At 34.6% G+C, this 14,276-nt stretch overlaps 1 protein-coding gene across 1 annotated transcript in view; it reads left to right on the top strand.

Annotated features, from left to right (window-relative positions):
* Window positions 1-4,586: 4,586 nt before the first annotated feature.
* LOC113386904 (MAGUK p55 subfamily member 5-like) overlaps window positions 4,587-14,276 on the top strand; it is a 98,613-nt gene continuing 88,923 nt past the window's right edge. The window contains exons 1-3 of the mRNA XM_026624661.1: window positions 4,587-4,632; window positions 8,062-8,307; window positions 8,401-8,591. The gene's annotated coding sequence lies outside the window, so the exon portion shown is untranslated. The remainder of the gene's footprint in view (window positions 4,633-8,061; window positions 8,308-8,400; window positions 8,592-14,276) is intronic.

Below are 14,276 nucleotides of genomic sequence, written 5' to 3'. Positions count from 1 at the left end.
TGTGTGTGTGTGTGTGTGTGTGTGTGTGTTTTGTATGTCCGCTTTTTTTCGTCCACGTTTTCGGGCGCACGGATCAACCGATTTGAATGGTTTAAAAAACATTCGATTCCTATCGATAGGGAGATGTGCTGATTAGTTTTTGGCAAAGGCAGGTCCAGCCGTTACGGAGATATGGAGCAAAGAGTGCAAATAATAGAAAGCGAGTTTTTGAGAGAACGGATCAACCGATTTGAATGGTTTAAAAAACATTCGATTCCTATTGATAGGGAGATGTGCTGATTAGTTTTTGGCAAAGGTAGGCCCAGAGGTTTCGGAGATACCGAGCTAAATTTAAAAAAAATGGCTGTTTTTGAGAGAACTAAGCGTCCGATTTAAATGATTCAAAGAACTTTCTGCTTTTTTCAACAAAACAATTGATTTTGGAAAAAAAAATTTTTGTTTCTAATTTTTTTTCAAAAATTTTTTTTTGTAATTTTGGACTAAAAATTCAAAAAATCACCCAAGCTAAGCACAGTCTAAGCGCCACTCTGGTAGAAATGTTTACGCAAGTGCGTTTAGACTGTTTGTGTACTGGAGCACTTTTTCAATTTTGTGAAAATTATTGAAAAATGTGAAAATGCCGCCAAGCTGAGCACAGTATAAGTGAAAATGTCGCAAAGAATTATTTGCAAATGCGTTTAGACTGTGACTATGCGGGAGCACTTTTTCAATTTTGTGTAAATTTGGCAACTATTTTTTTTGGAATTTGATTCGAAATGAAATGACGATTGTTAATGTTCTGGAGATGATAAATTGATTTATTTGTAATTAACTTTCCATAGGGTAAGTAATCGCAAAAAAATCGAAAATGAAAATTTTTATATATCTTCACGTTTCAGAGGTTTCTGAATATGTTGGCATACCTTGGAGAAAATTGATGTATGTGTGTGTGTGTGTGTGCGTCCATGTGTGTGTGTTCGGATACAAATTTTCGTCGACGATTTCGGGAACACGGATGAAGCAATTTGAATAATTCAAAAAAACATTCGATTCGTATTGATAAGGAGACGTGCTGATTAGTTTTTGTCAAAGGCAGGTCTAGCCATTCCGAAGATATGGGGCAAAAAGGGCCAAAAACGGTAACTCAGTTTTTAAGAGAACGGAGCGTCCGATTGGAATAATTCAAAAAACATTTTACTTGTATTAACAGGATGAAGATTTGATCAAATTTTCATGAAGATAGGTCTAGCGGTTTCGGAGATCTAGTAAAAAAAACTAAAAAAAATAACATTTGGCGGTCAACAATAATCATTAGACATTAGACATATGCATATCAAATTATCAGATATTTTATTGAGATTTTAACAATAAGTATAAGTTTTGTTTACATTCCTATGGGTTCCGTACCAATGTTTTTCCGTTAGACAGCGACGCGGCGCTTACGCGCTTTATATTTTGTCTCTATGCAGTTAAGGCAGTACGATTGCTTTGAAAAAAAGTTCAGATCTTCCAAAATATGTCAAAATGAAGATAACATTTTTTCCAAAAAAAAATTTTTACAAAAAAAATTGTTTAAAAATTTTTTTTAAAAAAAAATTTTTTTTTTCAAAAAAAGTAATTTTTTGTCCAATTTAAAATTTCTAAAAAATCTTATTTTTTCGAAGTAAAATTTTTTCAAAAATGTTAATCGTTTTTAAAAAAATAATAATTTTTGGCACGGGAAGTTCCAGCAATTTGCCTTAAGGCACGATGCCTTAATTGCCTTAAGACAGAATTCCACTTACAGCTAGTTTGATCCTCAAATGCATTGCAAAGTGGACGAGAGACCTACAATATTTGAACAGCAGTTAGCATAGCAATTTGCGTATATAAATACCCATAGCATAGCGCCTATTATGAAATAATTACATAAAAGATAGTGCTAATTTATAGGCAGATGATAGACAAACATTTCTGGAGCCTAAAATAGAATACAGATGATACTTCTTTTTAAATTGCCGTGGGGTATATTTCAAAAATGGGTCCATTGATTGAAAATTATTTATTATTTTTATTATTTGATTATCATTTATTTAATGGTTTTATTTGTCTTCTTAGCGACGGGACCTAAATCAGAGGTCCCGGGTTCGATACCCACTTCGAGCAGTCTGTTGTCAGGCAGCAGTGACAACGATTTTCACTTGGAAATATAGATAGCAATATGTTTCCAAGTGAAAATAGCCCTTGCCCGGCATTGCTGCACCAATAAAAACTCAGCCCTATTAGATTATAGTTCTAATAACAAAAATCATCAAATATGGATGGTTTAACCATTGGGTTACCATCTAAAAAATACGAAGTAAGGAGAAGTTTCAGCCCAACAGCTCATAGGACGTAAGGTTCTGATTGCTGTTAAAAATATAATAAAAAAAATGTCTTTCTTTTTTCCGTTTATTTTGATTTTCAACATTCACTTTCAGCTGATAGATTGTATTTATAATCTGAATTGATGGAAAATGCTTCTAAACCTATTGCTTCAAAATGGAACTATTTGATTAAAAATAAATCCGGTTAACAATGACTATCTGAAGAGTTCACTAGTTATTTTGCAAAGGAAGATTTCCAGCTGTTTTGGTGATACTGAGGAAAAGTGCAAACAACGGCCACTTGATGGTCAAAAAAAGAACATTTGTCATGTCATAGCTTTAATTTGAAGGCTCCAGTGGCTATTTTATACAAACTTCAACAATTGCATAATTTTTACTGCTGATTTATTGGTTTTTGCATCAACATTGAAATAGAAATTTTAGACAGACAGTTCAAAAATGTTGAAGTGTGAGAGCAGCAAAAATTCTTTACATCCAAATTTTAATTGATTTGAGTTTTTTAGAAAATCTTGCTGTTGGAATTGTAAGTTTGAACAATTCACCTCTAAAGCAACTATTATATATTAGTATATCATAGAAGGAAAAAATAGTAAAGGACGAAGTTGAATGCCAACTGATGCTAGAACAGAAAATTCAGGAAATTGAAATTCGAAGCACAGGAAACGAAAGCAAGGAAGCAAACGTTAGGGAAGTTAAAAATGAAATATAAAAATGGAGGAAGGAGGCATCAATAAAATTTGTGGTGTTTTCATGTCATGGATTCATATTTGACCAGATTACGAATAATAATAATATTTGTCTTTTAAATGGATAAATATTTTATTCCGCCTGGCACGCACGTTACTTTTCGTTTGTGTGTCGTTTGTTGCATCGCTCAGGAAACTGGTCTTTGTCATATATTTATATCAAGGTTTCATAATTAAAATATTATGAACTTGAATTAAAATTCCAAACATGTCCTTATATAAAAAATAGTCGATTTTTTATATGTAATGGCTCAATGTTTCAAAATTAATTAAAGATTTGAAATAATTTTTAGATTAGATGAATCTCTTGGATGAGTATAAAGCAATGGAGATAATTATATTGTTCAAATTGAATTGTTGAATGAAATTTGCATTGAATATATTTTATGGGCTGATAAAATAAGAAATAATGAAGTACTTAGGAGGGTGGGAGAAGAAAGAACTCTACTGAGCAAAATCATTAAAAGGAAAGGAAACGGTATCGGACACATTCTGCAAAAAAGTGTCTTCTGCACGACGTCGTCGAGGTAAAATAGGACTAAAAGGATTGGGAAGAAGAAGAATGCAGATGATTGATGACCTACGCGAGAACAGAAAATACAGGTAACTGAAAGCCGAAGCATAGGACCAGGAAGCATGGAAGCAGAAGTTTGAAAATTTGTCAGAAAATGTGATTAATGGTAATAAAACAGTAATTGGAATAATAATTGTGGTGCTTTCACACCATGAACCTGCCTTTGAGCATCCTACCATTTATTATTATAAATGTATTATAATAATATAATAAAAAGAATAATTAGTGGTGTATAGCATGGCGCCTTAAGGCAAATTGCAGGAACTTCCCGTATCGTAACGAAATGATAGGATACTCCGTTCTCTCAAAAACTCGGTTTCTATTTTCTGCACTCTTTGCTCTGTATCTTCGTAACGGCTGGACCTGCCTTTGCCAAAAACTAATCAGCACATCTCTCTATCAATAGAAATCGATTGCTTTTTGAATTTTTCGAATCGGTTTATCCATACACCCGAAATCGTCGACGAAAAATCGTCTCCACACACACACACATACACACGCACACATCTATTTTTTATGATTATGAGGTATGTCAAAAAGTTTAGAAACCTCTGAAACGTAAAGATATTCAAAAATTTTCATTCTCGATTTCGGCCCATTACTTTAACTTACCCTAATTATTGAACAGTTATATTTTATTAAAATTGTTGTTCATATTAGGGTTGTACATATTTGAGATACTTATTACCATTTCAAACATCTCGTTGTACATCGAATATAAACTTTTTGTAATTGTGCAATCTAGTAAAGTACATCTTGTAAATATACTTTTCCTGTTATTGTGGTATATTTTTCTATAATAGATGATGATAAATTATTATTATTTCCATCCTTAGCACAAGACTTGGGACCGTTCTTGCAAGATGCGTTCGTCATTGCGGTCGAGGATGAAGCAAGAAAACGATTAGCAAAACTAGCGGCTCTAAACAAAGTCACGCCGGTCGACATAACAGAACTAGCTAAACGGGTAAGTTGGAAATATTTGAAATTCTTTTACTTTTAAACCCTACTAAGATAGTAATATATATATATCAAAAACGAGAAAGTTGTTAAATTGCACAAATTGAATAAATAAACTTCTCGTGTACAATTTGTAGTCTAAAACAACAACGTGTGCTCTGCCCCTGCCCTAGGGTAGCTAAAAAATAGTGTGAAGGTTTTGCCATTACAATTTTCAAAATTGATATCACTGCTGCATGATATCAGGTTGTTTAGATCGGAGTCTTGAACTCATGACCCCGTCGACACAAAGAAGAATGCGCCTATAAAATGTAGCATAAAGCATTAAAAAGGTCATAAATTGACAATAAGATAAATTGGCATTTCAAATTTAATGTTTAACTCAATATAGAGAAAGTAATTTTGTGAAAATTACTGATTGAAGGTTTAGAAATTTTATAATATCTAAAATAAGTAAATAAATAAAATAATATCTGAATATTAATTCAAAAATTTTTTTAAAACATATTAATACCAATAATAATTTTTAAAATATATTAATACCAATAATAATAACAAAAATTTTAAAAATATTATGGTAAAATAAATTAAAAAATTAACTTTATTTTTAACCTCGGTGCAACAATAAGTATAATTTAAAACAGTTTTTATTGGATAAATTATTACATTTATTTTTAGTTTTGAATCCTTGTTTGTTTACATATTATTTAAGTGTACAATGTTCTTCCAATTTCATAATATGCACATATACAGGGTGTCTCAGAACTCAACGTCAAGCTTTTGGCGGTTAAATAGTATCTATCTATCATGAAACAAAAATAGAAAAAAATTCATTTCGTTGTTTTAATTATGAGCATTTATCGGCGTTAGATTTCTAGATCTAGGTTTTTATATTTACTCAATTTTTTTATTATGAAACTTTCAAGTATTTTACCATTGTAAAATTGTGAGTAAATTCGCCAACTTTTGATTACTTGCCGACACATTTTAGTACATTTTATTTAAAAAACGGCCTCGCATTTATTTTAAGTTTTGAATCTTTGTTTGGTTATATATTATATGTGTATAATGATTTACCAATTTCATAATAAGCACATATACAGGGTGTCCTAGAACTCAGCGTCAAGCTTTTGGCTGTTAAATAGTATCAATCCAACATAAAAAAATGGAAAAAAAAATCTTTTTGTTGTTTTAATTATGAGCTTTTATCTATGTTTCTAGGTCAAGGTTATTATTTTTTACTCGATTTATTTTTATTATGAAAGTTTCAAGTATTTTACCATTATTAAATTATGATTAAATGTGCCAACTTTTTATTAAACTTGCCAACTCATTTTAGAACATTTTATTTAAAGGAGGACCTCTCAAAGTATACCTATTTTAAAAATTTTAAATTCATAGTTTAACAAATAGTCTTAATGAAAACTTGGAGTAATTGTGTCATTACTTTTAACTATAGACCTATAAATTACCAAAGCTCTAGATTAAATTCAAAAGCTACGATCAATACTATCACCCCTAGGCTATCGGCTCGACGTCGAGTTCTTGGACACCCTGTATAGTACCACTAATTTTAAATTATTATTTCACATGGTTTGCTCATTTTACGTTAACAGTTTATGTTACAAGTATACTTATGTCAAAAGATAATGACACATTTCTTCATTATTCGACACCCTGGCTTGTACAAAAAAAAAGTATTTCCTGTGTATTTAGTTTAATTTTGGCGAAATCCGTTTCGAGTGGCGCCATTCCTATTACCAATGCTTAGACGAGGTCATTTATTTATTGCTTCGCCATACCACTCGAGTATTTCGGGTGTAATGTGACCCTGTATAACATTTGGGGTATGTTATGGTTATTGTTCATTAATAATGACAAAATGTCATTTTGACTTTCAAGTAATTGCTGACAGATTCATATATGTGTATTTGCTCCAACACGATTTGACTTTCTTTTAAAAAGAAATTCATTTGAAACTTGTTCAAGTGCTTGAAGATTATGGAAAAGCGTTGACGAGAAACATTTGTGTATAATGAATGAAAATATTTACATGAGGGTGGTAAATAATTAATAATTAACTTCCCGTAGGGTAAGTTATTGTAATGGGCCGAAATTCGGAATTGAAAATTTTTACATTTCTCGACGTTTCGAAGGTTTCTGAACATTTGTGTGTACATGTATGTATGTATAGATACAAATTTCCAGTCACGTTTTCGGGCGCACGGATCAATCGATTTGAATGGTTCAAAAAACATTTGATTCCTATTGATAGGGAAAAGAGTTGATTAGTTTTTGGCAAAGGCAGGTCCAGCCGTTTCGGAGATACGGAACAAAGAGTGCAGAAAATAGAAATCGACTTTTTGAGAGAACGGAGTATCCGATTTGAATGATCTAAAAAGCATTCAATTAGTAATGATTGGAAGAAGTGTTTATTAGGTTTTGGCAAAGGCAGGCAGGCCCAGCCATTTCGAAGATACAGAGCTAAATGTTGAAAAAAATGGCAGTTTTTGAGAGAACTAAGCGCCCGATTTAAATGATTCAAAGAACTTTCTGCTTGTCTTAACAAAATAATTGATTTTGGAAAAAAAATTTTGTTTCAACTTTTTTTAAAAAAAATTATTTGTATATCGAAAATAATTCAGATTTTATTTTTAATTCTGACTATAGTTCTAATATACTTTACAAATAATTTCAACTTTGCAATTCAGTTTATATAATTCTTATAAATATTAGTCAATGTTATAATATTTATAATAATCTATTTGAAAACATTCAGTATTCCTCGAATATTTCGTTACGGTACGGGAAGTTCCAGCAATTTGCCTTAAGGCACGATGCGACCCACCCCACTAGCATAAAACTGCTTTTATGCAATAATATGTCTCAAAGAATTTTAGTTAAAAAATATAATTTTAAATCCGTCAATTACTTTGCTAAAAATCGGCATTATATTTGAAAATATTCATTATTTTCTTAAGTAATCATATAAACACGCTTGAATACTTAAGCCCTTTTTATCGTTGCTTTACATTACAATCTGGTTATGAAATGGCCTGGCGGCAAGATATAGAATGGATAATATTTTTTTAGAACTTTTATGGAAGCTTTTAAGCTGTTCTTATGTAAATATATTTTTATTTCGGAATGGTTTATAAACATCTTTATCTTAATACCACCTGAAAAATAAACAATATAAACGAAAGTTATTTTTTGTCTTAGGAACTTTTCAATGTTTCCCAATCAATCTAACTAAATTTGGATAGTAGATTTGTCATCTAATTAGCTTTGAAAAATTGTATCTTTATTTATATTATATCATTATTATTGACATATAGATCCATGTATGGCACAAAGTTTGTTTTTTGAGAATAATAATTCACAACAATAGTGAACTTCCAAGAATTCTGGATAAATTTCTGATTATTTTTTACAGTTGAATTCAAAAGACTCCGCCTCCGTTCTGCCCGGTACTGATGCAAAAAGCTTTCCTGGATTATACGTGACATCTCTGTCAGGTGCGACGGCTGTGACAGACGCCACTGTCACCACCAGTGTGCCTGCCGCTGGCCCGACACCAGTAACCAGCGTCACCGCCGGAACACCAGCGCCTCTCAGCGTTGGAGACGGTAAACTTGTACCAAACGGACACGGCCCTGCCCTAAGAAGACCATCGGCCGAGGTAATAAGATTTAGATATTTTAAAATATCAAATACACAGAATATAAATCTTTTATAAAATATGAACATGAGTGTTTTGTTATCTTATCATCAGGATTCCGTTCTGTCCGCACTTGCCGCCACAGCACCGGCTTCTATCCATTTAAACAACAAACAGTTACCTCCTCAACAATTGGCACCTGCAGGAGGAAACGAGCTGCTGCTTGGTGAACAAGTGCGCACGACCGCGATAATCGAAAACCAACAACTGCTGGCACCGCCGGCTGGGCAACTGTCTCAAGACAGGTTAGTGGATGATTGTATTTCTAAATATAAATATCGATTAAGAAAATGGTAATTTGTAAATGATACCATACTAATTAACATACTGTCGAAATTAGACACTCGTAAAAATCATTGACGATGAAGTTAATTCTCCATAAGCAAAATTTATACTTATGAATATTTTTACAAAATTACTAGCATGATATGTCACCTGATATTTCATAATTTATAAAACGCATTCGCCCACGCGTTCCTCCTATTAAACACACGTTTTCACAATCACTAACACAACGACGTAGTGCATTTTGGTAACATATGTGAGGTTACCTGCTTAAGCCCCAAAGGTATGTACAGGTATATAGATAAATATTGTAGCCAGAGTTGATATACATTTTTTTCTTAATAAATGATTTCTAACACGGTTGAAAATGTATCAATGTAAATGTATGTAATAATGTATGATTCACTGTGGTAACATTTGTGCTTTCACCTTTGGGAAAAAATAACATTTACTGAGTTAAAATATTAAAGATAACACTGGAACCTGTATTAAATTTTAAATACTATTTTTATATCCACGCCTATAAACATTTAGCTAAAATTATTTCTATTAATTTTGATAAAAATTGATACAAGAAAATAAAAACTAGATAAAATAAATAACCAAAGTACAAAGTCGATTTGTATACAAAAAATAAATTTCTATTTGTAGGTAGTAAAGATTTGCAACCCATGTAAATATAGAGAATTTATATGTGGGCATCATTGTATTCTACCTAGTAATTACAAGTCATAAAAATATTTTAGGGAAATAAATATACACAAGTAAAAAGTCATCTATCTGTAATTTGGTGTACACAACTTGTTTGTTTCGTATAGTAATAAATTTCATAGTAAAACAGCTATCTGGTTTCAGCAAACTATTTTCTTCATATGTTTTTTGTACTATCGCATTATATTATTAATAACGGTAATTTGCAAAACAAAATAGTTTCCAATATAAAAAAAATATTTCCAGGATTCTTACGGCAAATGATTGATTTTGTTTTCAAAGTAAAAATACATATTTCTTATTCTCATTTTTTACCAGGATCTGATTGATAAATATATAAATATCGTTCGAACCACTATTTAATTTTTCTGATAATTTTTGGACTATCTGTATGCGATCTTAAAACCATCAAAATTGTCTGATAAACAAGAAACTTAAAAAATGCCTAAATTTATTTTATCATCACATTGAATAGATTATCATGAGTTCACATTATATTATTTGGGCAGGAAACTAACAGCCAGAATGACATTGTTGCCTGCCTACAATATCATTCAATGCATATTTTTAAATAAATCAAGTTTAAGTTTCGACACACCTTTATTTTATGCATGGTGACATGATCTTTATCGCAATGACGAAGATCATATGAGAAAGTGCAGCTCGTTTTTATTCTCGTATGTGTAACTATACCTATAATAATCTTCCTGGGCATGTCTCACAATCAGTACTCAACCACACCCAACATTTTTTCTGTGTCTCAAAATTATTATCGAGTGCTGGCCATGTCTCTTCGGTATGATCGATTCAGAAACCACTTGTTCTGAATTCGATACCCACCTTGGCCAGTTTGTCTCAAACAGTAGTGGTATCAGATTTTTATTTCTCAAACATGCGGTCTTTTAGTGCATTGCTGCAATATTTGTTCACAACACAATTAGGAAAATTTTTAACATAATCTTAACAGAACGATAATGTTCAATCACTATGTTGTTTTCTAGAAATATGTAGTAGGGTTTGAGCTTGGGTTTTACTCATCTTCAGTATAAAAAATAATAACAGTTTCAAAAAATAACTAGTGGGGCGCATGGCATCGAGCCTTAAGGCAAATTGCTGCAACATTCCGTACCGTTATTTAACATTCGAAGAATAAAAATAATCAGTTCGACTGGATTCATATCCGGCCGGAGTCATATCCGAGCGGAGTCATATCCGAGCGGAGTCATATCCGACTGAGTCATATCCGAGCGGAGTCATATCCGACCGGAGTCATATCCGACCGGAGTCATATCCGACCGGAGTCATATCCGACTGGAGTTATTTCCGGTTTTGGACTCCGGTCGGATATGATTCCGGTCGGATATGATTCCGGTCGGATACGACTCCGGTCGGATATAACTCCGGTCGGATATAACTCCGGTCAGATATGACTCCGGTCGGATATAACTCCGTTAGGATATGACTCCGGTCGGATATAACTCCGGTCGAATATAACTCCGGTCGGATATGACTCCGGTCGGATATAACTCCGGTCGAATATAACTCCGCTCGGATATAACTCCGGTCGGATATAACTCCGCCCGGATATGACTCCGCTCGGATATGACTCCGCTCGGATACGACTCCGCTCGGATATAACTCAGGCCGGATATAACTCCGGTCGGATATAACTCCGGTCGGATATGATTCCGGTCGGATATGACTCCGGCCGGATATAACTCCGGTCCGATATGACGCCGGCCGGATATAACTCCGGTCGGATATAACTCTGGTCAATTATGACTCCAGTCGGATATGACTCCGGTCGGATATAACTCCGCTCGGATATAACTCCGCTCGGATATAACTCCGCTCGGATATAACTCCGCTCGGATATAACTCCGGTCGGATATGACTCCGGTCGGATATAACTCCGGTCGGATATAACTCCGGTCGGATATGACTCAGCTCGGATATGACTCAGCTCGGATATAACTCCGGTCGGATATGACTCCGGTCGGATATAACTCCGGTCGGATATAACTCCGGTCGGATATGATTCCGGCCGGATATAACTCCGGTCGGATATGACTCCGGTCGGATATGACTCCGGCGGATATAACTCCGGTCGGATTTGACTCCGGCCGGATATAACTCCGGTCGGATATAACTCCGGTCGGATATAACTTTAGTCGGATATGATTACAATCGGATATGACTCCGCTCGGATATAACTCCGGTCGGATATGACTCCGCTCGGATATAACTCCGGTCGGATATAACTCCGCTCGGATATGACTCCGGTCGGATATGACTCCGGTCGTATATGACTCCGGTCGGTTATAACTCCGGTCGGATATGATTCCGGCCGGATATAACTCCGGTGGGATATGATTCCGGTCGGATATAACTCCGGTCGGATATGATTCCGGCCGGATATGATTCCGCCGGATATAACTCCGGTCGGATATAACTCCGGTCGGATATGACTCCGGTTGGATATAACTCCGGTCGGATATGACTCCGCTTGGATATGACTCCGGTCGGATATGACTCCGGTCGGATATAACTCCGGTCGGATATAACTCCGGTCGGATATGACTCCGGTCGGATATAACTCCGGCCGGATATGACTCCAGTCGGATATGACTCCGGTCGGATATAACTCCAGTCGGATATAACTCCGGTCGGATATGACCCCGGTCGAATATGACTCCGGTCGGATATGACTCCGGTCGGATATAACTCCGGTCGGATATGATTCCGGCCGGATATAACTCCGGTCGGATATAACTCCGGTCGGATATGACTCCGGTCGGATATAACTCCGGTCGGATATGACTCCGTTCGGATATGACTCCGCTCGGATGCGACTCCGTTCAGATATGACCCCGCTTGAATATGACTCCGCTCGGATATGACTACGTCTGGATATAACTCCGGCCGGATATGACTCCGTTTGGATACGACTCCGCTCGGATATAACTCCGGTCGGATATGACTCCGCTCGGATGTGACTCCGTTCAGATATGACCCCGCTTGAATGACTCCGCTCGGATATGACTACGTCTGGATATAACTCCGGCCGGATATGACTCCGTTTGGATACGACTCCGCTCGGATATAAATCCGGTCGGATATGACTCCGCTCGGATATAACTCCGGTCGGATATCATATCCGGCCGGAGTTATATCCAGACGTAGTCATATCCGAGCGGAGTCATATTCAAGCGGGGTCATATCTGAACGGAGTCGCATCCGAGCGGAGTCACATCCGAGCGGAGTCATATCCGAACGGAGTTATATCCGGACGGATTCATATCCGAGCGGAGTCATGTCATATTCGATTTTCGACCCATTACAATCCCTACGGGGAGTTAATAAGGTATCGACGAAAATAAAAAAAGTTTTATTCCGACGAGTAAAAAAGTCAGTTCCCTGAAATGCTGTTATTGATGATGTGTATTGAGTGTCTGTAATATTGCAACCGATGAAATGATACTCAAATAACTTTGTCATGTCAATTTTCGACACTACTATTATGAGTAGTATCAATTTCTGAATACCCAGTTGCGGCTTTTATTTTTGATTCCAAATAAGATTTAAGATCTGTCATTATGTACTCTAACAGCTGACTGGGTTGAATGAGAACTTTTTACAAGTAAGAACTTGCAGGTAGATTTCTGAGAACATTGAGAAAAGTCTATAAAAGTTTTTATCTACTCACACATATAGCTGATATATAAATAATATGAACATCAATATACATATGTAATTGCATTAGCAGAGAAGTTATCATTAGACCCGGACGTCCAATCACTGGATTGGCATTCGATTTAGATTAAGACATTCTAAGTACTTCCAAAAATTTGCTGATGCCATAATGGAATTGACGCAGATATTATAAAAAAAGAAAATATGTTATCGCAAATGTTTAGAATTTATTTGTAATATTTGGTATTTAAGTACAAATGCAAATATTTACACTAAAACAATTAATTATTCATCGTGTTCTCCATCTACATAACATACTCGTGTATATTTTTCGACGTCATGCATCCCCGAAGCGAAAAGCCCTCGTTATAACACAAGTGTATACAAATGATATATAAACGCATGCGTATAAAAAGTTAACAATGGCCGGAAGATCCTTTTCGGAATCAGGATTGAAAAGATAGGAGATTCCAGAAATTCTTTTTTCGTGTCTTTATATTTTCTGTCTCGAGTTTCGCATTTATGATGAAACGTATACGGCATGCATAGTTCGTTAGGTGCATAATCCGGCGAGGACATATCATGTATAGAATAGATTATTTTCGTAGATGTTGCAGGTGGATAAAATATAATTAATTATAATAAGTTAAATATTTTGCAAAAAAAAAATGCTGAAATTCATTGTATCCTAGACTTCTTACTAACCAGAATAATTATTTATTAACTTCCCATAGAGCAAGTTTCAGTAATCGCAAAAATATTGAAAATAAAATTTAATTTTTTTTTGAACATTTGGCATACCTTAGAAGGAATGGATGGATGTGTGTGTGTATGTATATATGTATGTATGTATGGAAATAATTTTGTGTTTATTAAATTTTGTGGAAGGCAGGTCTAGCGGTTTGGAGATACAGAAAAAAAATTAAAATATTGATACTTGTTTGTCAATATGATTATTACAAATAATTATTGTTGATTTCTATATAAATATAGAATACTGGCAAATATGTAGATAGCTCAACGGGTAGAAAAGTAAAAATGTTGGCATGTAATCAAGTCTGGTGGTAGACAGGTGGTTATGTAGATAGGTATACAGATGGTCTACCGTGGAAAGGTAGACAGGTAAATAGGTTGACAGGTAGACTGGTTGATAGGTAGATCATATAATAAAACAAATAATAATTGATTAGGTGGATTATTTATACATTTGGAAAGTTCATGCAACTTACCTTAAGGCAAAA

This window comes from Ctenocephalides felis, unplaced genomic scaffold, assembly GCF_003426905.1.
Source record: "Ctenocephalides felis isolate EL2017-DRISC unplaced genomic scaffold, ASM342690v1 CF-g0.4_SCAFFOLD_03571, whole genome shotgun sequence".
Taxonomy (NCBI): domain Eukaryota; kingdom Metazoa; phylum Arthropoda; class Insecta; order Siphonaptera; family Pulicidae; genus Ctenocephalides; species Ctenocephalides felis.
The sequence above is the reverse complement of the archived record's forward strand: the minus strand, read 5'-3'. Positions and strand labels throughout refer to the sequence as shown.